This window comes from Canis lupus, chromosome 35 (assembly GCF_011100685.1).
Source record: "Canis lupus familiaris isolate Mischka breed German Shepherd chromosome 35, alternate assembly UU_Cfam_GSD_1.0, whole genome shotgun sequence".
Lineage (NCBI taxonomy): Eukaryota > Metazoa > Chordata > Mammalia > Carnivora > Canidae > Canis > Canis lupus.
This window is the reverse complement of record NC_049256.1, coordinates 12,275,962-12,301,731: the sequence shown is the minus strand read 5'-3', so window position 1 is coordinate 12,301,731 and position 25,770 is coordinate 12,275,962. Positions and strand designations below refer to the sequence as shown.

General features: G+C 44.4%; 1 protein-coding gene and 1 long non-coding RNA gene across 3 annotated transcripts in view; one reads left to right on the top strand and one right to left on the bottom strand.

Moving 5' to 3' along the window:
• The window catches only part of NEDD9 (neural precursor cell expressed, developmentally down-regulated 9), a 185,987-nt gene that overhangs the window by 39,371 nt on the left and 120,846 nt on the right, over window positions 1-25,770 (top strand). The window lies entirely within an intron of this gene.
• The window catches only part of LOC111094048, a 60,231-nt gene that overhangs the window by 6,806 nt on the left and 27,655 nt on the right, over window positions 1-25,770 (bottom strand). For both annotated transcript variants that reach the window (XR_005384327.1, XR_005384328.1), the window contains one exon: window positions 21,149-21,534. This is a non-coding gene — a long non-coding RNA (uncharacterized LOC111094048). The remainder of the gene's footprint in view (window positions 1-21,148; window positions 21,535-25,770) is intronic.

Genomic DNA, 25,770 nt, shown 5'->3' with positions numbered 1-25,770 from the left:
CCTATAGGTCGATATCTATATATATGTACATATGTAGTCATTTACTCCAACTGTTTTGTAACTTGCTTTTTCCACTTTCTATATCATATTTCCCTATTCCATCAAGTAACTTTGTATGACTTGATTTCTTTTTTAAAATATTTTATTTATTTATTTATTCATGAGTGACAAAGAGAGAAAGGCAGAGACATAGGCAGAGGGAGAAGCAGGCTCCTCGAGGGGAACCCCAAGTGGGACTCGATCCAGGGACTCTGGGGTCACACTCCCAGCCCAAGGAAGACACTCAACAACTGAGCCATCCAGGTGTCCCTGTACAGCTTGATTTCTAATGGATATGCCATATTTACTTAGCCAGCTTTGAAAACTGTTAGAGAATTCTAATAGCAGCAGGAGGGGATTAAGATTGGCTCATGGGGTACGAGGGAAAAGAGGAAAACCCAGCAGCTCCATCTTTTGAGCTACAGCCTCTCTCTTCAGCAATCTGCTTGCTTGTTACGGCCTGAAATGAAGGGTATGTCCTCTGAAAAAGACACGGCAAAGGGTATGTGACTATATATATGTTCCATTCGATCACAACAAAGGTGCACATAAGCACTGTTCAGGGCATGCAGACACAGCCCCAGATTCAGAAACTGCCAGAGCATTCATTAAAGTGGATAAAATGGGCTGCAATGAAATCCCCAAAGGATGTAGTAGATAAAGCAAAGGCGCTCCTAAAACACAGCTGCCGGCTGCCCAAATCCCGGCGGCACTTGATGAGCAATCCCAGAAAGAAGCAAGTGGAGACAGCCTTCTCTGCCAAGAGGGAAAACCTCTCCAGGCTGCAGGGCCCTGGCCCGGCCTCTGCACCTGTCACTCACCTGATGTCTTCCCCACATCCTGGGAGGGTTTGTTTGTCCTAGCACTCCCTTGGTGTTTCCACAGCAAGAGGAGGAGGAGGAGGCGGGGGAGTGGCTCTTTCCAAGAGAGGCATCTCTGTAGGTGAGATACCCTCAGTCCAATGGAGGTGAATAATAAAGCTTATTCACTTCCGAAGAATGAAAAGAGGAGGTGTTGGGAAATAGACTAATTAATCAGGCACTTCATGTTAGGTTCACTCTGCTTTCCATTGTCTAATGAACTCCTACACTCCTGAGTGGCTTTAGAAAATATTTCTAGTTGAAATACAATTTGTCTTTTGAAGGATTGGGAGCTGAGGACACCCTCCATCTCATGGATGGAACATAATGCCTCTGTCCCTTTTTTTTTTTTTTTTTTTTTTTGGTTCATGGACCAAGCCTCAGATCAAAATATGAATAATCTCTTCTCTTGCATTTGAGGTGAACTTTCAGAAGGAAAACTCTTCCTTCCTTCCTTCCTTCCTTCCTTCCTTCCTTCCTTCCTTCCCTTTTTCCCTCCTTCCTTCTTTGCCTGAAGTGTATGAATTGTTTCTGTTCTTTCTCTTTTCATTTATCTTAAGGGAAGCAGTGGAGTTTAAACTATATCTTTAACTAGATGGAGCTAATATGAGGGAACTGTTGACTTTTTTTAAATAAAGATTTTATTTGTTTATTTGACAGAGAGAGAGCTCACAAGTAGGCAGAGCGGCAGGCAGAGGGAGGGGGAGAAGCAGGCTCTCCCCTCAGTGGGGAGCCCGATACAGGGCATCTCAGGACCTTGGGATCATGACCCGAGCTAAAGGCAGACACTTAAGTGACTGACCACCCAGGTGCCCCTATTAACTGCTTTAATAGTGTTTATTCTATCAAAGAGAAAATATGGGATGCGATGCACCTATGTTGAAAAGATCCCTATCATTTACATTTTACTAAAACTCACCCATTCTGTCTATTGACCTGCTACTCACTTTGTGCCTGGCACTGGGCTAGGCATGGGGAAAGCCAGGATGACATAGCACCGCCCCCAGCCTTCAAGATCTCACACTTAAATTGGGGGTGGGGGGGAGCACGGATTTCAATAGGACATGGTGTGTGCTACAAGGAAGTCAAACACAGAGTGCACAAGAGAATCTAATTCAAGTGTTGTCGAGGTTGTTTTCACAGGGAAGATGCATACGTTTCTGAGGGAATAGCATGTGTGAGGGCAAGGAGTTCTAGGAGAACATGGAGTATTTGGAGAATCGGAAAGACCTCAGTGTGACAGGAGCACAGGTGAGAGGTGTACACGTGGACAGAGAGACCCTCTCCCCATCCTGGAGGCTATAGAGACCACTGATGAATTGTAAGGATTTTAAGAAGAGCAATATGCTCAAATTCCGACTCAGTGAAGCATTCCTTGAACCAATATCCGCTGAACAACTCCATACAAGTGTCCTCATCTCACATAGCTAAAAGCTGAAGTCTGATTGAAAATACGGCTCCACAGGTCTGGTGATGGAAACAACAAAGGTAACTCAGGGCTTCTAAGCCTGGGATGAACAAAGATCAAGGACATTTCGTAGATCATGTTGCTCTGCTTTTTCTCTTAGGGCCAACGCACGTTAAAAGGACCCTCATGTGCTGCTCACTATTACGAACATTTTCTTTTTTCATCTCATATCTTTCATCCTAAATGCTCATGAAAGACATGTTGCTTCTGGTCCAAACGTGGGCCAGTGACAAAGCTTTTCATGTTTGTTGACCCAATAATCAGCCATTACACTCTAAAGACTTAGAGAGGATCAGTTTAAAAATAGCTATTAGTGTATTTGGACGGCAGTCCCCTGCCCCATGTCTGGGCTTGCTGCTGCCACAGGGAAGATCCCACTTCTACCCGGGGAGCTGCTGTGTTTCTCGGGCTGTTTCAGCGCCAACACATAAAAGCTGCTTGTGTCGAATATGGTTTAATCGCAAACTGAGTTATGAGGTTTAGCAGGCATGGCCATAGGAGGTGAAGACTGGTGGCAGGATTGGTCCAGGGTTGCATTTTGGAGAATAGCCCAGGGGTCATGATGGATAAGACATAAAGACCCTCTTGTACGTTTATCTCAAGAAATTAGCTTAAACACCCTAGTCTTTAATCAAGGATTCATTATGGAAGTGCCCTTTTATATTTAAACATCTTTTGAGCTCTTTATTTTTGCAGCCTTTGGCATTGGGATAAAAAGCTCTTAAATCACCACCACCCCCACTACCACAGTTACTATACTAAATTAAGTAATTGCCATATAATGAATCTCTGTGTCCCCCCTCCATTCATATGATGAAGGCTAACCCCTAATGTGATGGTGTTAGGAGGTGGACCTTTAGAAGGCCATTAGGTCATGTGGGTGGAGCCCTCCATGAATGGGATTAGTGCTCCTATAAGAGATCCCAAAGAGCTTTCTTGTCCTTTTGGACATGTAAGGACACAGCAGGAAGATGTCTATGAACCAGAAAGAGGGCTCTTTCCAGACACCAAATCTGCCTTGATCTTGGACTTTCCAGCTTCCAGGACTGTGAGAAATACAGCATTTTTGTTATAGATAACCCAAACGAACTAAGAAATTGCTACTGAGAAGTGGAGTGCTGCTGGGAAAAATATCTAAATATGTGGAAACATTGGAATCAGGTGATGGGCAGAAGATAGAAGAGCTTTGGGGTGCATGCTAGAAAATGCAAACATTGACATGAATGGACCATTAAGGGTACTCTGACCAGGGCTCAGAAAGAAAAGAGAATTACAGAGAAGGCCTTGATCTTCTTAGAGGATATGTCAGTGATTCTGGCCAGAATGTCAGCAGAAACATGGTCAGTAAAGGCCATTCTGATGAGATCTCAGATGGAAATGAGGAATATGTTATTGGAATCTGGAAGAAAGGCCGTCCTTGCTACGAACTGGTGAAGGACTTGGCTGAATTGTGTTCACTAGTGTTGTGGAAGGTGGCACTAGTGAGTGATGACATTATATTTAGTGGAAGCTATTTTTTTTTTTTTTTTTTAGTTGAAGCTATTTCTAAGCAAAGCGTGGAAGGTATAGCTTGGCTCCTTCTGACTGCTTATAGTAAAATTCAAGAAACAAAAGAACTATAAAGATAAGATTGTTAAGCAAAAAGGAAACAGAACTTAAAGATTTAGAAAACTCTCAGCCTATCATTGATTTCAAAAAGTGAGAACACTGGATGTGTGGCCGAGTGACGATTTGATGAGGTTAGTATGGACCAGCCACCTCAACAGAAGCCAGGTGCTGTTCTCTAAGACAATGGAAGGATGACCCTGAAGGCAAGTCAGAGGTCAGGGATCCCATTCCTACCACAGGCCTGGGAAGGGTGGTGGGGCAGGGGGAAGGCAGAGTGATTTCAGAGGCAGGAACCACCTCTCTGGTCCAGGTGAGGCAGGAAGCCCCCACTCAGGACTTCAGGGGCGAGGTCCCCATGGAGAGCTCCCTACTTGGGCTGCATCCAGTGGAACATGGCATGGACAGGGCCACCTGGGCCCCAGCAGAGAACTGTGGTGGAGCAGGGCTTGGAAGAGAACTGTGGCAGGGACAGACATGGAACCCTAGCCAAGAGTTACCCCAGTGGGCTGAAAAGCAGAGCATTGAGCCAAAATGTATTATCCTGGAGACTTAACGGTTCAATGCTATTTGCCCTATTAGATTTGGGGCTTCTCTGGGACCTGACACTACTTTTTTCTTTCCTCTTTCTCCATAGCAATGGCAATGTCTGTCCTATGCCTGCCCTAACACTGTCTTTTGCAAGCATACAACTAACTCATCTGATTTCATAGATTCACAGCTAGAGAGGACTTTGGCTCAGGATGAATTGTACTTTGAGTCTCACCCATATCTGATTTAGCTGATAGTTAGATAATACTTTGGACTTTAGACTTCTGAATTGCTGCAGAATAAGTTAAGAGTTGGGGCTATTGTCACAAAATGAAGGCATTTTGCTTGCAAGAGGATATGAAGTTCAGGGGGACAGGGGCAGAATTGAAACCTAATCCCCAGTGTGACGGTGTTTGGAGGTGAAGCCTTTGAAAGGTTGTTAAGTCATGGGATGAAGCCCTCATGAATGAGATTAGTGTCCTTTAATGGAGAGCCCAGAGAGCTCCCTTGTCCCTTCGCCCATGTGAGGATATAGCAAGAAGAGGTCTATGAATCAAAAAGAGGTTCTCACCAGATACCAAATCTGCTATGCCAGTCAGTGCCTTAATCTTGGACTTCCAACCTCCAGGAGTGTGAGAAATAACTTTTCGGTTGTTTGCAACTGAAAATACAAGTTTGCAACTGAAAATTCAGTTTGCAACTGAATACCAGTCTATGGTATTTTTGTTATTTTTTGTTTAATATTTTATTTATTTATTTGAGAGAGAGAGAGAGAGAGCACTAACAGGGGGAGGGGTAGAGGGAGAGGGAGAAGCAGACTCCCTACACGGGGCTCCACCCCAGGACCCTGGGATCATGACCTGAGCTAAAGGCAGACCCTTAACCACCTGAGCCACTCAAGCTTACCAAGTGAGGTTGGTGACTTCAATAGAAATTTTTACAGTGAGTATACAACAGCCCATCAATGCAAATCAGTACAAAAATCTAGCTATTCAATGGGTTATATAAAATAGGCCCTAAAACACCCCCCGAAGCACTGCCAGATTAACAAGGAGGCACTTATTTGCTTAGGGCATCAGCAGAAATCCGAACAAGTGGCTTTGATGGACTTATCCAGAATTTTGTAATCCGATCAAAGGGGGAAAAAAACCTCACCCACATTTTGTGTTCTGTGGTTTAGTGTGGCTTTTATTTGGGCTTCCATACAGGAGGGGGCACCGTAATGTTTCTGTGATCAGAAACTTGGCCGAAGCAGTAAAGGCACAGAGAGGAACAGGAAAAAGTCTGGCCTTTGTCATATACTTTGTCTTTTCTGCCTCCCTTTGGCTCGCATTTCCATAGAACGTGTGTCTGAATGAGAACTGGGAGCATTTGGCCTCTCTTCACAAACTGAATTTCGATGATTAAAGTAAGCAGATGTTGCTGTTGCTACCTCTAGCCCATGCCTTCGGGTCTCCAACTTACTCTAGATACCTCCCTTCCCCTAGACTGCAGCTCAGGCTCATCATGGTGTCCTTCCCTCGGCGCTCTGGGTTCCTGTGAGAACATCATCCAGATGCATTAGTCATATTAAATCAGCATCAAGTCTTTATAAGTTAAAGGTTATCCCCCTTTCAGGGTAATGTCATATCAGTATGGGTCAAAGTCTTAGCTAAAGAAGGAGTGTCTAACTGTGGAATTTTAATTGTGAACCAGCAGAGTAGATAACTGGCTAGGGCAGGCTATCTCAGTGCTTCTAAGCTCCCCTTTCTGGACCTGCCCTGTCTAGTATAATAATCATTAACTGTATGGGATGATCACAATTTAATTAATTAAAATTAAGTAAAATTTAAAATTCCATTCCTCAGCCCACATTTCAAGTGCTCAATAACCACATGTGTCCCGTGGCTACCTTGTTGGGCAGCATAGATATTCAACATTTCCATTATCCCCCAAAGCTCTGCTGGATAGTGCAAGTTCGGACAATCACTTTGTTGGCCTGTGCAGAGGTGGTCTATTCCTGCCCTAATGCGGGATTTCTCAACCTTGGCACTCCTGATGCTGTCGGCTGGATCCTTGTTTGTTGTGGGGGGCCGTCCCCTGCATTGTAGTGTGTTTAGAAGCCCCTCTGGACTCTTATCTCCTACATCCTAGCAACACCCTTCTCCCACTTGTGCCCATCAGAAATGTCTTGAGACATTGCCAAATGTCCCTAAGGGGGGACACAACTGCTCCCAGTTGAGAATTACTGCACCAAAGTTGGCTGATGTTTTGGGGTGGGAGAGACATCTGTAAGCACTCTTGTGAGCAACATAGGTTCAGGAAGTCGTGAGCTCTTAGAAGGTGCGGACTCTGCAGGGGGCAGGCCGTGCACATTTCAAGTGCTCTTGAGACATTACAGATGAGAAGAATGTCAGAATGACATTTATAGCCAAGAAAGATATTCTTCCCCCAGTCTTGGGAATTCCCTTGATGCTAAATTGTCATGTGTGTCAAAGCCCTAAAGAACTGCAGGGAGGGCTATAAATCCAAAGGAAGGCAGAGAAAAGGCCCAAGGGGCAGACTGTGGGTGAGTTAACTTATCCCAGCAAAGGTGAATGGGGTTAGCCCCAGCTTCACTCTGAGATTTTCAGCCTGGTGTGCTAAGCCGCCTGTTCCCAAAGTGACCATTCATGTACTAAATGGCCATTACTGCCTCATCAGCAGCTTGTCAGCTATAAATTCTAATCCCAGGCTGGGTCTCTCTTCCCAGGACCAAAGTCATAAAGATGTTTGCCCTCGTATAGGTCGCTGACATGTCCAGGTCGCATGTGTGTATTTGTCTTCGGGCCCTCCTGAGACCTTAGCACTTCTCTCTGACCCAGGCAAGGCCTTCCGTGTGTGCATTGCTCCTGACCATGACGTCATGCTTGTACCTCACCATGGAATTCCAAAGCAACATGCTAGAGGTGAAATGCAAAGATTGGTAGTCTTAGAGGTCTTAAACAAGCAAATGTTTTTCATTATTTAAGATGCAAAGGAAGCCAAATTCTGAAATATTTATGGCCACAGCCTCCTTTGGGTGTTGTCAATGACCCCTTTCCTTTTAAGAGGCATCTTCTGGAGAGGAAGCCCTTGGCCTGCTTCCCCTGGGGCCACTAATTCACGGTAAAGTTGAATCTCCCATTCCAGGGACTGGTGAAATGTTTACTTGCTACACACTTCTGGCCGAAATGAATGGAACCAAACTCAGGAGAAGTCCAAGTTTACCATAGAAGGCAAAGCAGAGACAAAGGACCACTATGTTAGCTGCATACTTGCAGGTTAGATTTAACTCAAGGTGTTTTTCTCTTTTGAGGGACAGCGTCCATCATCTCACCAATAAATGAAGACAATTATTCAGTAATTCTGCTGACATTGAGAGAAAAGAAAAACCACCCCATAAAATACTTTGTCTACTCTACCTTAGGGTGAGGATGAGTTGCACCATGTCTTCTGGGGTGACTTCTGTTCTTTGCTTTTATCTAAGGGCTATCGAAACCAACCTGCTCCATCTGGAAATTCTGCCCAATGGTCTGGCACCATCAAAAGTTGTCCGGGATAACTGGAGCCCTCTAAAATTCTTTATGTATAAGAACTCAAAACCCATTCTTTCAGTCAGTGTTGCTCAGTGGGGATGGTTTTAACACTTTGGGTGGGATGGTTCTTCATCATAGGAATGGTCTCGTGGCTCATAGCAGGATATATAGCATTTCCAGATTCTGGGCACAAAATGCTAGTGCTGTCTGCCTCCAGTCACTGGTCACAATCAACCACCTCCTAACACACTCATTTCCCAGAACTATTTAGTTAGTGGGCATCTCTAGCACCACTGAACACATTGTAAGAACTTGAGACCTAGAGATACCTGCAGGTTAGACAGCTGGTTGTGGTGGCCACACCATACCAGGACAGTCTCCATCTGTGTCTCTTGACCCAACACACTTATATATGGTAATCCCTCTCACTCTCAAAAAAAAGTCCCAGTTTAGATAATAAATTAGGTGGTCACCCTGCCTAAAACACAAATCTCCCAACTGTCAATTCATTCCTCTTCCTCCTACACAACCCTTCCTCTTTCTCTCTTTTTTTGTGGTTCTCATAAACCTTTCCTCCTTTCTGATTCCATTACTTATGCTTTTGCAACCTAGTCATCCTCAGGTCCAGACAGAACCCCTTGGTTCCTGAGTGGACATGGAAGCAAGAAACCCCAGGAATAAGGATCAACCAGACCCCAGGCAAGCCAACAGTCTTGACCAAGCTGTAGACAGCTACCCATGTGCTCCCACATTCTCAGTGATGAAGGCTGGAAGGAAGGCAGGGGCAGGGAAGCTATTGAACTTTTGTGACTTAAAAAAAATAAAAGAATCCACATTGGATTGAAAAGAAATGCACTGTAAAACATCACCATTAGGCTATGCACGTCCAGCATGTTCAGATAACTCAAACATGGTGTCATATTCTTTGGCAATGCTTCGATATATCCTTGTGAATAAACAAGAGTCAAGTAGAATCGAGAAAGTGTTTTTCAACAAAATAAATTCCTTTTCCTTGTCTTCCCCAGAGGGCAAAAATACCAGTGTCTTTAATTGGTGTATCAGTACCACTCTCAAGAATTTCTTATGTGCTAGAAACACACGATGCAACTTTGGTGGAGTCCTGCAACAAGCTGTAATCAGGAGCTGAGAGCAGCCTGGATCTGCAGCTGTGCTCGGTTTCTGTATTGCTTTTAACTTACACAGGAGCACAAATACTTGTGCAACAAGACTGTCTGATAACCAAGCTTGGGGGACTTGGGAGACGCTAGTGAAAATGAAAACTGTTCCGTACAGAGCTGGGAGGTAAAAATGGGTTCTTTTTCATGTAAGGAACTTGGCTGTACTGTTTAATTAAGAGGCTGTTGTACAGACAAGTCTTTCTAATGAACACTTTTCCTGACAGCCTTGGAAATACCTATTCACCGACTTCATTCACTCCGCGGTGAACGGTACAGGCTCTGGTGCTAGCCAACCTGGGTCTGACTCCACTCTATTCCTGAGCTCAGACAAGTTCCTTAACCTTCCCAGCCCTCAGTTTCCCCAACTGTAAAAAGAAGATGCCAGTACCCACCTCATAGGTACTAGTTGTGCTGGTGTGAAGAGGGCAGACAATAACGCATGTCAAGTACTTAGCATAGTGCAGGGCTCATACCAGCCGCCATTATGGTTATCTAATCAAACACTTTTGAGATCAATCATGTGCCAAGTGTTGCACAAAGCAGTGAGACTTCAAAAATTAATAAAATAAAGATTCGGATTCAAGGTCTCAATAATCTAAGGGTGGTGGATGGTAAATATACACACAAATACCTAAGTTGAGACATTATGTGGCATGGGAAGAGAGGCAATTTGCATTTGTGTTGAATTTTGGAATACAGATAAAAATTCTCCAGGCAGAGAAGGCGAAAAGGCACTCCAAGATTGCTCAGGTAACCATTTACCTAGATGAGTAGAAAAAGATGAAGACTTTTTTAAAAAAAAAGTATAATTAATATACAGTTTTATATTAGTTTCAGGTATACAATGTTGTTACTCAACAGTTCTGTACATTTTTCAGTGCTCGTCATGGTAAATGTATGCTTAATCCCCTTTATCTGTTTCATTCATTTCCCCCACCCCTTCCACCTCCCCTCTGGAAACCATCAGTTTGTTCTCTGTATTTAAGAGTCTGTTTCTTATCTCCTTTTTGTTTGTTTTGTTTCTTAAATTCCACATATGAGTGAAATCATAGTGTAATTGTCTTTTTCCGACTTGCTTATTTCACTTAGCATTCATTATACCTTCTAGCTCCCTCCATGGCATTGCAAGACAATATTTCATTTTATATGTCTGAATAATATTCCATATATATATATATATGCCACATCTTTACTCATTCGCTTATCGGTGAATTAGTGTTTTCATTTTCTCTCGGTAAATACCCAATAGTGGAATTACTGGATGATATGGTAATTCTATTTTTAATTTTTTGAGGAACCTCCATACCGTTGTCCACAATGGCTGCACCCAGTTTGCATTCCCACCAACAGGGCACGAGGGTTCCTTTTTCTCCACATCCTTGCCAACACCTGTTGTTTCTTGTGTTGCCAATCTTAGCCATTCTGGCAGGTGTGAAGTGATATCTCATTGTGGTTTTGATTTGCATTTCCCTGCTGGTGAGTGATGTTGAACATCTTTTCATGTGCCTGTTAGCCATCTGTATATCTTCTTTAGAGAAATGTCTATTCAGGTCCTCTCCCTATTTTTCATCAGATTATTCATTTGGGGGGTATTGAGTTGTAGCAGTTCTTTATATATTTTGGATAATGACCCCTTATAAGATATATCATTTGCAAGTATCTTCTCCCATTCTGTAAGTTACCCTTTTGTTTTGTGGGTGGTTTCTCTCACTGTAAGAAAGTTTTTATTTTGATATACTCCCAATAGTTCATTTTTGCTTTTGTTAGCCTGGCCAGAGGAGACCCATCCAGAAAAATGTTTCTATGGCTGATGTCAAAGAAATTACTACCTATGTTTTCTTCTAGGAATTTTATGGTTTCAAGTCTCACATTAGGTTTTTAATCCATTTTGAGTTTATTTTTGTGTATCGTGTAAGAAAGCAGTCCAGTTTCATTCTTTTGCATGTGGCTGTTCACTTTTCCCAACGCCATTTGTTGAAGAGACTCTCTTTTTCCCATTTTATTAACTTTTGTTTTGGTTCCAGCCTAATTTTCACAGAACAGATTATGACTAATTTAAAAAGGTAAAATGAAGACTGTTGTTGATAAATTTTATTCTCCTCTCTACCAAAGCAGGAAGAGCTAGGGACATTGTGGCATCAAGAGGCTCAGTAGGTCAAAAAAGAACATTTGTCTGAGGTCTGAGATATCCAGTCTTCTCTCATCCAGTCTCAGCCCATATCTGCCCAGAACATAGCTTGGTGGTAGAGTGTCCTGTGATGGGCCAGTTCTCCAAAGTGCTTCCCAATTCCCTCTAACTAGCACAGAAAGATTTTTGTATCAAAAGTTTCAGTATAAACCTCAGAAACCAACATATATAGAAGACGCCTTTGGGCATGTCTGTAGTTGGGTTTCCTGCCACATGACCTGATCACAGGCTACCACTGACACCTCACAAAAACCATGCATGGCCTTGGCAGAGACAGAACTGGGAAGGAAAGGTGAGCTTGTCTACAGCATACTCAAATGTCTCAGCTGGGGTGTCTAGGTGGCTCAATCAGTTGAATGCTTGACCGTGGCTTGAGTCATAATCTCAGGGTCCTAGGATTGAGCTCCACAATGGACTCTGTGCTCATGGAGTCTGCTTGACCCTCTCTCCATCTCCCCATACTTGTTTGTGCACACTGTCTCTCCCAAATAAATAAATAAAATTAAAAAAAATGTCTCAGCTGGCAAGGCCTCAGGTTTCAGGAAACATAGAGAAGCTGCTTTAGGTTGAGTAAAAGTGATTATTTCAGAAATCTCCCCAGGAAAAACTGGTAAAGCAGGAGAACCATGAAGGCAAGGAGCAGGCAAAGGTGTGCTACCAAACAAAGTCCTAGAGTGGCAGGCTTGGTAACCACAGGGGAGCCTGGAGTCCGTGTCGGCCCCCTTCCAAAGCTGTCCTGGAGGGGTGACACAGGAGCTGCAGAATTTATACCTCTGAATCTGTCAGCCATTGGTTCAGCGCTGCTCCCAGGGAACATCCATTCCCAGACACTGCCTGTTCTCTGGGCACAGAGGCTAAAGGATTCCTATAGCCTGAGCACAGTCTACCAACAAAGAGACACTGGTTCTGGCCTTAGGAAATAGAAGCATACAGGTGGAGCTCAGTGCGAAGTGGAAATGTGGGCACCCTTTTTTTAAAAAGCAAAAGAAGGGAGCCATTAGAGGTACTATAAAATAAAAGCTTCCTTCCTTTCATCCACAGTCTCTCTTTTCACTTGTCATGGCTTGTTTTATTTTTTTTATTTTTTTTTAATTTGCTATTTCATGCCACTCTAAGTAAAGGAAAATTTAAATTTTAAATTATTAGCATGAAATCTTACCTTTCATCTCTACATTGTGCGGTGCTGGTTTTAAATGCAAATATAAGGGCATTTAACTCATATGCTAATCACCAAAATTACACAATTTGCATATTTTGTTCTTACCATAACACTGGAAAAGCTGCACAACACTAACTCAGCTGCTTTTATGTCATCTCTTGATTGTGCACATTGTACTAGCAGTCTTTACCTTTGAGTAAGGAAGGATAGAAAGAAAAGGAGCTAGTGGTTGGCCAGTGCAGAGAAGCAACATGAGTAAGAGAGGACAAAGGGTTTCTTGGTCATTGGTGTTTCTTAGCATGCCATCCCTTCCTTTCTGTGTTGGAAGCGAGTTTGAGTTCAAAAGGAAAGCATGGCCTCTGGGGGCAGCCGTTGTCCCTCCCACTCCCTGGCTCACCCGCTGGTAGACAAAGCACACTCACCTCGCAGCATTTACTTTGAATCTCCAACAACTGCCACACACTGTGAGCCCACTGGAATCCTGCGTTCACGGCAAGAATGGAATGGTGAGAAAAGGCAGACATGCATAGTGTAAGCATCTTCTCTGTTCTGTGTGTGCTCTATTGTCCCAACAGAATCCACTTACAAAATATAACTCCAACGAAGAAACCATTCAGAATTTTAATATGGTGACAGCAAAGCCTTTAAGCCCAGCCTGGGGTCCTTCTGAGCATGATCATTCACACCATGATGATGGTCCTGCAAGCAGGAAGACAGCATGCCATAAGAATGCTAAAGAGATTCCAGGGCACGTGGGTAGAGCAGGAAGAAAGACAACTAGGAAGCCAGGCATGAGCACAGGGCAGCCTGTGCAGGAGGAGCCCAGGCAACCAAAGAGAGTGGTTCCCAGAGGTTACAGCCCCAGAGAACAAGTCATGTCAGGAAAGAGGAGACACGAAGAAGCAGGGGATCAAGTGGAGGGAATAAAGCCAGAGAGCTGGTTAACCAAGAAACCAAACTGGAAGCACTGGGAGAAGTCCATGGAGTGAAGCAGAGGATCACATAGGGGAGTAAGTAAGATATCAGCAAAGGGTTCTCATAAACCAGGGGCCATTTGGATCTGATCACATCCCCGAATGCTGAGTGCCCTCCTGGCATCCCTCATAGGGCTGGGAGGTACTTCTCCTGGGGCCTGCACTGAGCTCCTTAGAGGGGCAAGCCCTGTCGGACAGTGTGGCCTCTCAGTTGCTTCTCACTGCCCTACCCTCCCGGTAAGAAACGAGACAACTGCCAGGAGCAAGGCGGCCTCCTCCCTCTCCTGTGGAGAGCAACACTCTCTCCTCTAAAGCCCTAGGAATGCTTCCCCCCTCATTTCATTGTGGAAATGAGCAGGAAACTGGCTCCATTGAGCAGGGGACATGGGGAGTGGTTAATGGTGACCAGCCAGCTTGCAGGATGCTGGGTCCCGTCATTCATCTGTAAGACTTTTCAATATAGTAGCAGGAGGTTGTCACTTGGAAGGTGTTTAATGGCCTGGAGGCCTCTTTCTGTCACCCATGACTCAGTCTTCTGTGTTAGAGCAGGTTTCTAAACTGGGGTACTAGTAACACTGGAAGCCAGATAATTCTCTGTGTGAGAAACTGTCCTGTGCACCATGAGATGGTTATAACACAGTATCCTTAGCCTCTGCCCACTGGATACCGGTAGTATCTCCCAGTTGTGACAATCAAAAATGTTCCCAGACATTGGCCAGAGTGCCCTGGGGGATGTAATGATCCTTGGTAAGTCAGTGATTTAGAGCATGTGGCCCCACCCCCATTGAGGACACACCTGTAAAGACACCACTTCCACCATATGCTTTTAGCTAACTTATTTCATATTTATATGAGCCCAGAGCTGCTTTTCTGAAAGTGTCCACTTATCACCTCGTCTTCCCAATAGCACGATATCCCCCACTCCTGGGTATGTTAATAGGGCCTTAGCAGGTAGAAAAGCCACTTGGTGGGTAAGTCTCCATGTTCTGTGTCCATCCAAAAGGAGTGACAAAGGAGCCTTTGAAAAGTGCTGCAAAGCACATACATCTCAAGGTCTACAAAGATGGCTTGAGTGCACCCTCCCTTTTCTCTCTCTCATAGGGTAAGTGTACTAATAGCTAGCAAGAGCTCAGAATTTGCCAGCCTTGTCATATGCCTTACCTCATTTAATCCTCAAAGAGAAAAACATATAACTCCTATAGAATAAGATATCCATTTTTACAGGTGGGGAAATGAGGCTGGTGGTTCATAAGTAGTTGCCCAAGACCAGCCTGGGAGTAAATGGACTTAAACTCCAGTGTTTTGGCTGCTTATCTAAGACTCTTTCACTTCTACAAATGCCTCTTAATTTTAGTGCACACAGGAATCAACTGGAAATGGGGGTGAGGGGCGGGCGGGGGGGTGGGATTATGAAAAATGCAGGTTCCCAGACCTCCTCCACAGGGATGTAGTAGATAGCTCTAGAACAGATCCTAAGAATCAGGATCTTAAACAGGTATTTCCAGTGATTCTAATGCAGGTAGTCTAAAAAATCCTTGGCCTTCCCTGGAATCTTTGCCCACCTTGGCTAGATCATGAAAAACTTGGATCAGCCCAAATGTTGGATGTCTGCATTCTTTAGCTTTCAAATAGTCTGGGAAAACAAAGGGTACAAGACATCTCAGTATGATGTGTTTCCAGGAAAAAATGTCAGCAAACCATAAGAAGAATAATATTTGGAGGGCTAGGTCCCATTAGAATTCAGCAAATGCTCCAGAAGATCTCCTGAGGCCCAGATCTAGTGTAAGGGGAAAAAAATGGCAGAGGCAGGTTAGAGTTTCAGACTTGAGTTTCTCTTAGCTCCCTGGAGAGCCCCAAAAGAAAATCTGCAGAGAAACCTGAAACGCTGCCCATTGTGCCTGCCATTTGTTTGCAAGCAATTGTGTGTCTGCCCTACAAACCTCACTGGGTTCATGGTAGTTTAAAATCTGTCTCTGTGCTGCAACGTACCTAGCCATGCCCTCACGGCATACGTGGAGAAGTCGGTGCCTCGGAGCCATGACCTCAGTGGCCGCTCGAACCACTGGGCCTAGTGGCTTTGGCTTTTATTTGATGAGCTGCAGCTTCAGGAGACAGCCAGAGCCAATTCCTCCACTGAGGCCCTGATTCTGGCACAGCTGTTGTTTTTAATTGTTCTTCTATGAGCCCAGCTCTTCCAGAAGGCCAAACCCTATTTACAATGTACCTCAATCCTCTGGATGATTCAGAAGATGGCCAGACTGTCAACTCACCAAGAACTCAACTCCAGAAGGAACAAGGTTCAGAAAAGACAGGCCTAGCATCTATGGAGTTTACACACCTCTTCCCACTGGGAGGGGAGCTGTTGGGAACCGGGTCATTATGTCATAGGGCCTTGTGTGTGTTGTAATCACAGAGCTGGCTACGCACGGAGACTGCAAGTAACCTGAGGACCAACATTCCCAGTGGTCTTCCCGGGTGCAAGGTTTTCCTCCTTGACAGGGAAGGAACCTGAGCAGTATTCCATGGGCATGATCTGTGCTCGCTCTCTTCCTCTGTCAGGGGTCCTGGCACCTGAGCCGGCCACCTCGTCACTGGAGAGACAGTCTCTGCTCATGGGAGAGCATGCTTCAGCAGAGTCACCCCGCTGCACAGGTGAAACGGTGTCCTGATGGTCTCCTCTCCTTTGTCCTAACGTCATGCTCATTGGGTGACCACCACCTTCCAGGCTCACCCCGAAACGTGGAAGGGGCTTCCTGGAACGACACTCTGGTTATTGGAGATTTCTTGACTCCGTTTAATACACTGGAGGATTAAGCTCTGAGCATGGGCAGGCCAGATGAGAAAATTCGGAAGATCGGCACAAATTCATATTTCTGTTAGAAACATGAAGCCAAAGTCCTTCTGCTGGCAGAGCAGGATGTGTCCCCTGTCCATGGAGAAGGGGCACTGGTGTTTCATCCATGAGACCCATAGCAGTAGTGTAGACCGGATGACGTCCATCCATTAGGATGGTGGAAAAGTCGAGGTGGATGTCATGCTTGGAACCTGCAGTCAGGGGCGTCTGACTTGGCTCTTGGATGAGGGGGTGTTTGCTTGTCATTTCCTTGAAATGATGAGGACAAATGGGCCTTTTCCACCCATGCATTAACCCGCAGAGGGTTCCACTCTGCAGAGATTCCATAGAGATTCCACTCCTGCAGGCCAGTCTCCCAGGCCCTGCTTGAAGTGTTTAGCAAAATAAAAATACAGGACACCCAATTAAAGTTGAATTTCAGGGACGCCTGGTGGCTCAGTGGTTAAGCACCTGCCTTTGGCCCAGGGCATGATCCTGGAGTCCCAGGATCGAGTCCCGCATCGGGCTCCCTGCATGGAGCCTGCTTCTCTCTCTGCCTGTGTCTCTACCTCTCTCTGTGTGTCTCTTATGAATAAATAAATAAAATATTTTTTAAAAATAAGTAAAAAATAAAGTTGAATTTCAGGTAAATAATGAATGATCCTGAGCATAATTTGTAGTATGTATTTTTGGTATACAAATCATTCACTGTTTATCTGAAGTTCAAATTTACCCAGAGGTTCCTATATGTCCCCAACAGTACCTGCGGCAGTCCAAATAAACTCGCATGTTGTTTTCTTCAGGCCCTATCATGGGTAATGAGGCTGAGAAACCTGCTCCCTTATGAACATCTATCTTAAAGGAAATAGCAATTTAAGGTTTCTATACCTTAGTGTGAGTTTTGAGTCACTGTTTTCTCCCTCTCTCTCAGACACAGTGATATTTTAAGCCTGTCCTCCAGGGCTGAATATTGAGGAAGAGTAGACTTTATCCACAGGGAAGGAATTTCCAGTCTCCTTTCTACAATGTTTCACAGTTTCGAGTTCCTCTCATCCTCATCCATCAAAGGAAAGGCTGTTGTATGAAGTGGACGTAGCTGGAGATGGTGGAGGTTCTAGGCCTTCCCTGATTCCTGACACCGGGGGATAGTGGGGCGTGATGAGGGAGGAAGCCACGAAGCCACGATGCTATGGCCACAGCCAGACCCTGTCCCTGAGTGTCAGTGGGTTGGGTTTTTTTTTTTTTTCGTTTTGTGTTTTTTTCCTCAAGAAACAACAGTCCCAAATATTTTCTTTACTAACTAAGAATAATCAGCTAAGAGTCTGATGAAATAAAGGTTTGTCTCTGTTGATAGCCATGGAATCGCTTCCTTCTCGCCCTCCTCTCCCTCTCTCTCTTTCTTTTGAATAGTTGACAACACATAGTATAGCATTTTTTTTAAAAATCTTGTAAGAATTATGCAGTGAAAGCGTTCTTCCTACGCCTGTCTCCCATCTAAGCAGCCTGCTTCTCCGCACCCCTGCCACACACACGCACACACACGCACAAATAAACCACTGGCATGAACTTACTCCTTCTTTTTCCAGAGGTTTTTTTTTTTTCGATGTATACACATATGAGCAAATTCGAAGAGATGTCATCATCCCCCAAATGATAACCTGAGAACCCCACTGGTCTGTACCTTGCTCTTGACACTTACCGTTGTATCTTAGAGTTCTTTCCCCACACGAGCACCTTATTCATTTTTTCACATCATAATACACCAATTGTGCAGGTTCACATGATTTATCTAATCAATTCTACATTAACAGATATTTCGGGTGCTCTTACCAACAATGCTTTACCAAGGGCCCTTGTGCTAGGTCTTTTTGCCCCTGTGCAACTGTATCTGTTACTTTTTTTGTACAAGTGTACCTACAGCATACACGTCTGCAAATGGCATTGCTGGGAATGGATCTATGCCCGTGTAATCCTGACAGATTCGGACAAATCACCTGTCATAAGCATTGTGCTAACCACACTCTGCCAACAATTGTAAAGGGTGTGGCAGTCGCTGTTTGCCACCAGATCCTGGGGCTTTCCTGGAATAAGGAAGGGGTGAGAGAGTATGGGTGGTTTTTAATAAAAACACTGAGTTCCCCACTGAATGTCCATGGCTGTTATCATTGAAATTCTTAAGCTTGAGGTTTTTTTTTTTTTAAAGATTATTTATTTGTTATTTGAGAGAGAAAGAGAGAGAGTATAAGTGGGAGAGGGAGAAGGAGACTCCCCACTGGGCAGGGAGCACGACGTGGGGCTCAATCCTAGGACCCCAGACCATGACCTGAGCCAAAGGCAGACGCTTAACCTATGGAGCCACCCAGGCGCCCCTTGAGTTTTTATTATACAACCCAAGGACAGAATGTTTTTATGTTATTTTAACTGAATACATTAGGATATTTTTGGCTGTATGGATTAAATAAAATACAGGTCAACTCCAGCATGGTGTGGGGTGGCAAGCTCTAGTGGGAAAGGAAAGGAAGTAGTTCATTGTAAGGACAAGGCCACGGCTCATGATGCTAGAGGTAGACATGCAGTCATGCTTCCAAGTTCACACGTGGAGAGGGGCTGTGTGAGTGACTCAGTGTGTCTGGAGGTGGGGGTGGGGTGGGGGTGGAGGACTTTGAGTCTAATGTTGGGTCAGGTGCTCATCTCATGTCCAGGAAGCTGTGAACTTTATAAAGCCTGACCATGCTGTTCACACCGAAATCTGGAACCCACCTTCCTGAGTGAGCAGGACAACCGGGGGCATCCTTCTGAGTTGGGGAAATGTTTCAAATGGCGTCTGCCACAACCACAAATAAAACGGTTTATTGGGCAGCCCGGGTGGCTCAGCAGTTTAGCGCCGTCTTTGGCCCAAGGTGTGATCCTGGAGACCTGGGATCGAGTCCCACGTTGGGCTTCCTGCATGGAGCCTGCTTCTCCTTCTGCCTGTGTCTCTGTGTGTGTGTGTGTGTGTGTGTCTCATGAATAAATAAATAAAATATTTTTTAAAAAACGGTTTATCACTACCACTTTAATATTATAATGGAAAAGATTATAAAAAAAATAGAGCAAAAACAAAATAAATTCTACATGCCCAATAAACCTCTCATTTAAATCACTCAGTGGTTTCTGAGGCTATCCCATCGCTGGGTCAGAAACGAACTGGGTATGAACTGGGCAAATTCTCCCCTCTGTCTCAGCTTCTATTCATCAAGAAGTTTCCTAAAAGCTGGGTTACCAAAGATCTTTAGAGTAAAACAAAGAAAAAAAATTTTGCCATTTTTTAAAAAAATAAAAGCTCCTCTTTTGTGAGTATAAAATAAAACAAACAAACAACAACAACAACAAAAAACACCAGATCTTAGGGCTGGCCCATAGGGCATATTTCAAAGTGATGTGTAATGTCACTTTAGAAAAGTGAGCTGTTTCTTCTTTTTTCAACCTAAAGATAAAATGGCCAGAGAAAAAGCAACAGCCAAGTCTCTGAGTAATCTTACTGAGGGGTTCAATTTTCTAAGCATGACCTTATGCTAGCAACGGCTCCTAAGTAACGAGAAAACAAGCCAAGCTAGGAAGTCCTGCTTTTATGAGACAAAACCTCCAAGACAGCAAAGTCTGAAGGCTGATTCTAGTTACATAACATTGATGAGTCATTGATGTCATCAGATATTACAGACAGTCAGACGGTCACCCGCCCTCTCCCTTTGTCTTCAAAGCACGTAGGCTATTGAGGACCCGTTCATCCCACACCTTTCTTTCACTCTCCCTTCCTTCTGATGTTTTTTCCTTTTCTTTTCTTTCATTCTGTGCTGTATTAGTCAGGGTCCTCCACAGAAACAGAAGTAGTAGCATGGAGATACACACACACACACACACACACACACACACACATACATACATATATATTATATTTATATATAATAAATATATATATTATATTTAAAAGTGGTTCATGTAAATATGGAGATGGAGAAGTTTTAAGGTCTATAGTACTGTATTCTATTTATTGAAAAAAATCTCCACATAAGGGAGGCACCTCAGTCAGTTAAGCACCTGACTCTTCATTTCGGCTCAGGTCATGATCTCAGGGTCCTAAGATCAAGCCCTGAGGCGGGCTTTGCGTTCAAAGCAGAGTCTTCTTGAGATTTTCTTTCTCCCTCTTTCTCTGCCCCTCCTCCCATTTGCATTCTCTCTCTCTAAAATAAGTAAGTACGTCTTTTTTTTTTTTTTGAACTCTCCAAATGTATTTATTCTTCAGTCGTAAGTATGTCTTAAAAAATATTGCACAGAAGTGAACCTGAACAGTTAAAACCTGTGTTATTTAAGCATCAGCTGTATATATAACTGCTTACGGATTTTCTCCCCACAGGACATCCCCCACGAGACTGGAACCTAACGCGTCACATTAAATTCATCATTTCTCAGCTACTTAATTCTTAATTTTGTCTTTCTCAGAACGGTACTATCATCTACCCAATCTCCTCCACTTCTATCTTCAAGATGTTCATTATAAACACCTCTTCTCCCTCAGCTTCTAGCTCCAATCGGATATTATACTTTATCCATTGACTTGCTAAATAGCCACTTGCTCTCATCTTCATTGTTTCTGTCATGAGCTTAATCCAGACTCTCTCATTTCTCATCTGGATTCTAGCACAGCTCTGTAATGGATTTCAGGCCACCTCCATGCCAGCCATCTTTCCAATTAATCCATGTGATTTTTATGACAAAGAAATGTGATTGAGTTACTTACCAGTCAAAACCTTCCAAAGCTCTTCCGTTGCCTTGAAGATAATGTGAGATGAAAATGTCACTGGTCCAGTGGCGACACAATGAGTTAAGATGGGGGTGACTGAGATGTGGCCGCATGGTGGGGAGGGGAGAGCAGGACATCTTAAGGAGCTAGAAAGGACAAGGCCCCATCACTGATGAGATGTGGGCAGTGAGAAGAAGCGAAGTGCTGAGAAAACCTCTCCATTTCTGACTTGGATGACTGAATAAATCACTATTCCATTCTCCGAGGGTGGGAAGAGAGACCGTTCTTTCTTTGTGGCAAGTTGCATTACCTGGATGGGGCGCCATGTCTTGGGACGTGAGCCTTCAGGAAACCTGAAGGTTTGGGCGGAGATGAGTCAAAGCCTGGTAAAGAAGAAGAAGCAAAAATTAATACCAGATGGGAAACAAAGGCAGTTGCAAGCCCCTGTAAACAGTCAGCGTCCAAGAACTCCACAGGAGTGGAAGATGCAGCAAACAATGTCCTCTCTTCTGCTAAGAGATCCCTGAAAATTTGCTGGCAAAGACCAGGAAAAAAAATCAGAGCCATGAGCTCAGCAAGACATTACCTAAGCACAGAAGAGTTATAAGGACTTATAACTCTGACTTCCACCCTCACTTATTTCATGATCATTGCCTTGCCCTTTTTCTTGGTCAGGGTTTTGGCTGTCCTTTGGAATATCTTGATGTTTGTAGAAAATCTTCAAATTTGGATCACTTTGTTGCTATGCCCTCAGGCTGCACATTTGGATGTGCACTTGGATGAACAGACAACCGTGTTCATCTCACTCTCTTTCCTGAGTCTGACCCATTTCAGACAAAGAGAAGGCTTGTCTTGTCAAGCTCTGAAACATACCTGAGAATTTCCAACTCACTTAAAAGCCCATCCCTTCCAGGGATCATTCCGAAAGAACCGAGGTCGCTGGAAAAGCTACACCCCAACAACATTTAAATTGCTTGCATTGAGCCAAACCACCCAACTGGAATGTTTAGCCAAGTGCAAGTGTGTCCAATGCATTAAGGTATTAAATCCCCTACAAATTCTTCTTTGGCCTGGCCTGATGAGACCACTGGTATTTATTTACTGTTTTTACACAAATGGAAAAAATATATACCATAACTAAAAAGAAGTTTCGTAGGTAACCTGGTTAGAATCCTAAATGGGGCCCAAGAGGAGACTGAAGGACACAATCCTTCTGCCAAAACACAGCACATACTCTGACTTTTTGCTCTGCAAGCAGGTGGCTGATGGGCTGTTTTATGAAGAGTTTAATTAACTCTGTCTTTCTGTCTTAGTTACCTACCAAAATGAACTGTGAGGATCCCAGTGTGGTCAGAGGCCTCCATCGGCTGGCAAGCAACATCTTAGCAAGGCTCCACTGCCCAGGGAAATGCAATTCCCAAGAAAGACAGCTTAGTCAGTGTGTAGTTGTAAGAGGCCTCTATGTCAGGGGCTGTCGGTGGCCAGAGAGTGGACAGCCACCATGCTCCACTGAGTACAATGGGCCCCCGGCCTAGAATTGCCCTTAGGCAGAACCACCAGGGGCACCCAGCTGGCTTTAGCCCTTGCCCTATTCCTTCTGCTCCTCTTCTGGGATAGTATTGCCCAGCCCCTGATGAGAATCTTTCTGACACCTTTGCCCATAAATCTGATCCAGGTCAGGCTCCACTCTCTCAGGACACTCCCAGGTAGCGAAAGTGTGACATCTCTGATGTGCACAGCTGATAAATGCTTCACTTCTGTGCATTTTAATTAAATAGCGCTACAATTTTAGCATCCCCTCCAAGGCCTTATCTCAAAGGCACAGCCACGTGGAAATATCGCCGATATTTCCTATCAGGGTCAGGCTGAGAGACAGAGACAGAGAAAGGTGGACACAATTTTTGGTCAATCATGCATTTCCTGGTGTCCCACCAATTACACATCCAGGTGATAACCTATATGAGATATGGAAATGAGGACATGATTTTGTCTGACACTTCATTTATGCAGGATGAAACTGGAACTGAGAAATAGTTGAATTGCCCAAAATCACACACTTAGGACTGGGACCAAGATCTCTTGATTTCCAGGGCACTTCGCCATGAACATTGCCAGTTGCATATGGCCGACTGGGAGGCAGAGAAGGTTGGAGAACCTGGTTTATCCTAGTAGCTACCCAGGTGCTTTCCCATCAAGGATCCCATTAGGGGTCCTTAAAAATAAGGATCAGATACCAACTAGAGAAACATCCAGGGAGAAAGAAGAAAAATGTAGACTCAGTCCACTGGCTTCCAGGTAGGAATTGAAATGATTTGCCAGGAACCAGGAACCTTGCTTGACTATTCTGAGGGGGCCATAGAGCTGTGTTCCTCTACTGTGCTTATCCAATCCCACAGATAACTATTCCACAAGCAGAAACCCTGCCATGTCTAGGTCAAGAGCACTGTCCTCTTAATCTGTGTTTGTGGATTCTACTCCACTCACCCCTTCCCTTAGAAAGAAGTTCTAATTCTTTCCTCTCACCAAGAATTCCCATAGACCCTCAGGGACTCTACTTTAGCATTCAATAAGTGCTAACTGAGCACCCACTGTGTACCAGGCACTGATCTAGGTCCTGCGGAAACAAAGATGAGCACCTACAGTGATTCTCCTTAAGAGCTCATCATCGGAAGGTCTGGTTCATGCACAAGTGCTCCCTTGCACATGGTCTTAGAGCCCCAGGTGGACAGTAAGCATATTTCAAAACCCCCAAATTCTAACATAGGGTGCCCCCCCAAAGATCACTTTTCTAATCTCTGAATGTTTTACATGAAGCATCTATAAAAGGCTTAAAAATTAAATTGCATTAGGCAATCTTATCAAATCTCCTTCCCTTAAAAAAAGTAAATTTTATTAAGTCAAGCTTTTTTAAGAATAATCTGGGCAATATATTCATCAAACCCATATTCTTTCATTTGCAAAATCTTATAACATAGTCTATTGCTGCGAGAAAGGATCTAAGATACCACCTAAGCAAGGAGATTTAAATTTTGCATTTTATTTTTTAAACAGTAAAACGCTTTTTTAAGTGAAATATTATCAAGAGTTCCAAATTGTAAACTAGTTATCACTGGAACTGCTGCGGTCAAAGACAAGGTGCAGAGCTCAGAATCCTCCCTCTCCCATCCACCACCTCTGCTCCTGCAGAATATAGAGCTGCCCACCCCAAAACTGATAATCCAACGACTCCTGTGTCCCAAGTGAAGAAAGTGAGATCCAGTGAGAGTATGACTTCATTTTAACTGATTATATCTTCAGTGACCCTATTTCCAGATAAGGTCACATTCTGAAATAGAATTTGGAGAGGGAGACACAATCCAACCCCTAGCACTGCTTCTTGCCCTGTTTGGATGAGGTTCTTAGCCAAGCTAAGGAAGCTCCTGATACCAGGTTCTTAAGGGAGAGACATGAGCCTATCTGACAACTCCTAGGGAGAAGTCAGGAGAGAGAGAGAAAGAGAGAGAGAGAGAGAGAGAACGCATAGTGAGATGTTCCTGAGTAGGCATTGAGGCCAGATAGAAGGATACACTTTGACACAAGAGAAGACACTTCCTTTATTGTCACAAGGAGACAAGAAGGAGAAAGGGATGAGTCTGGATGCAAAATGAATCCACAGATGAGGAGGAGGGACATCAAGAAAGTTCCTGGAGGGGGCTTTAGGTTTCTTTGTGAAGCAGGAGGATTAACTGCCTATTGGGCCTGACGGTGGAGTTGGGAACCTGGGCTCAGTAGAGGGACTGGTGCTAAAGCCAGGGACTTGAGAGTGGAGAAAGTCTGAAACAGACCAGTGCATCATGGACAACAGCCAGCCGAGTCAAGCATAAGCATCAACTTGCCATTATAGGAGAGGACCTATTATTAGAATAGAAAAGTGGAGAAATGGGAGGGTGAGCTTACCTGGGAAACAGAGATGGGCTGGCTGACATAACAAGAGCCCAGATGGCACTGGTCATCACGAGTGTAGAGTGCCACCATCTGCAGGGTGTGGGGTTTTTCCAGCAATGCTCAACAGCTGGGTGATTGATGTAGAGAAAGTAAACAGTTGAGTACATTCAGAGCTGGCCTTTGGCTGGGAGGATGCATTAAAAGGACAAAGGCATAAGGAGGTTGAGGATATAGGCAAGAGGAAAGTGCAGTGAGAACGCTCAGGGAACAAGTAGATGAAGAAGAAAGTGGGCTGTGAGGAGGGTAGGCTCATGGCTGCAGAAGAGGCGTGTGCATGTCCCTTGCTTTCTGTTGACCAGAGCACATGGCTATTGCCACCTCCTGGAGGAACAGATGCTGCCAGATGTGGCGTGCTAATGAGCTGTGAGCTGACGGCCTTCCCCAGCTCAAATTCCTCTTCTGGGGTGGCCCCAATAGGCCCCAGCTAGACAATTCCACAATTTGTGCCCAGCGCTGCCACAGCGGTCAGAGCATGCTCTGGAGACACGCACACCTCTATGAAAGGAATAGGTCAATACCAACTGCATGGCTAGTGGGGTGGTTTACTCCCCCTGCCCCCAGGTCGCTCTGCTGATCAGCATTATTTTAAAATGCTATGTGGGCCAACCCTGTTGGTTTGGATTTTCTCTCTTTCT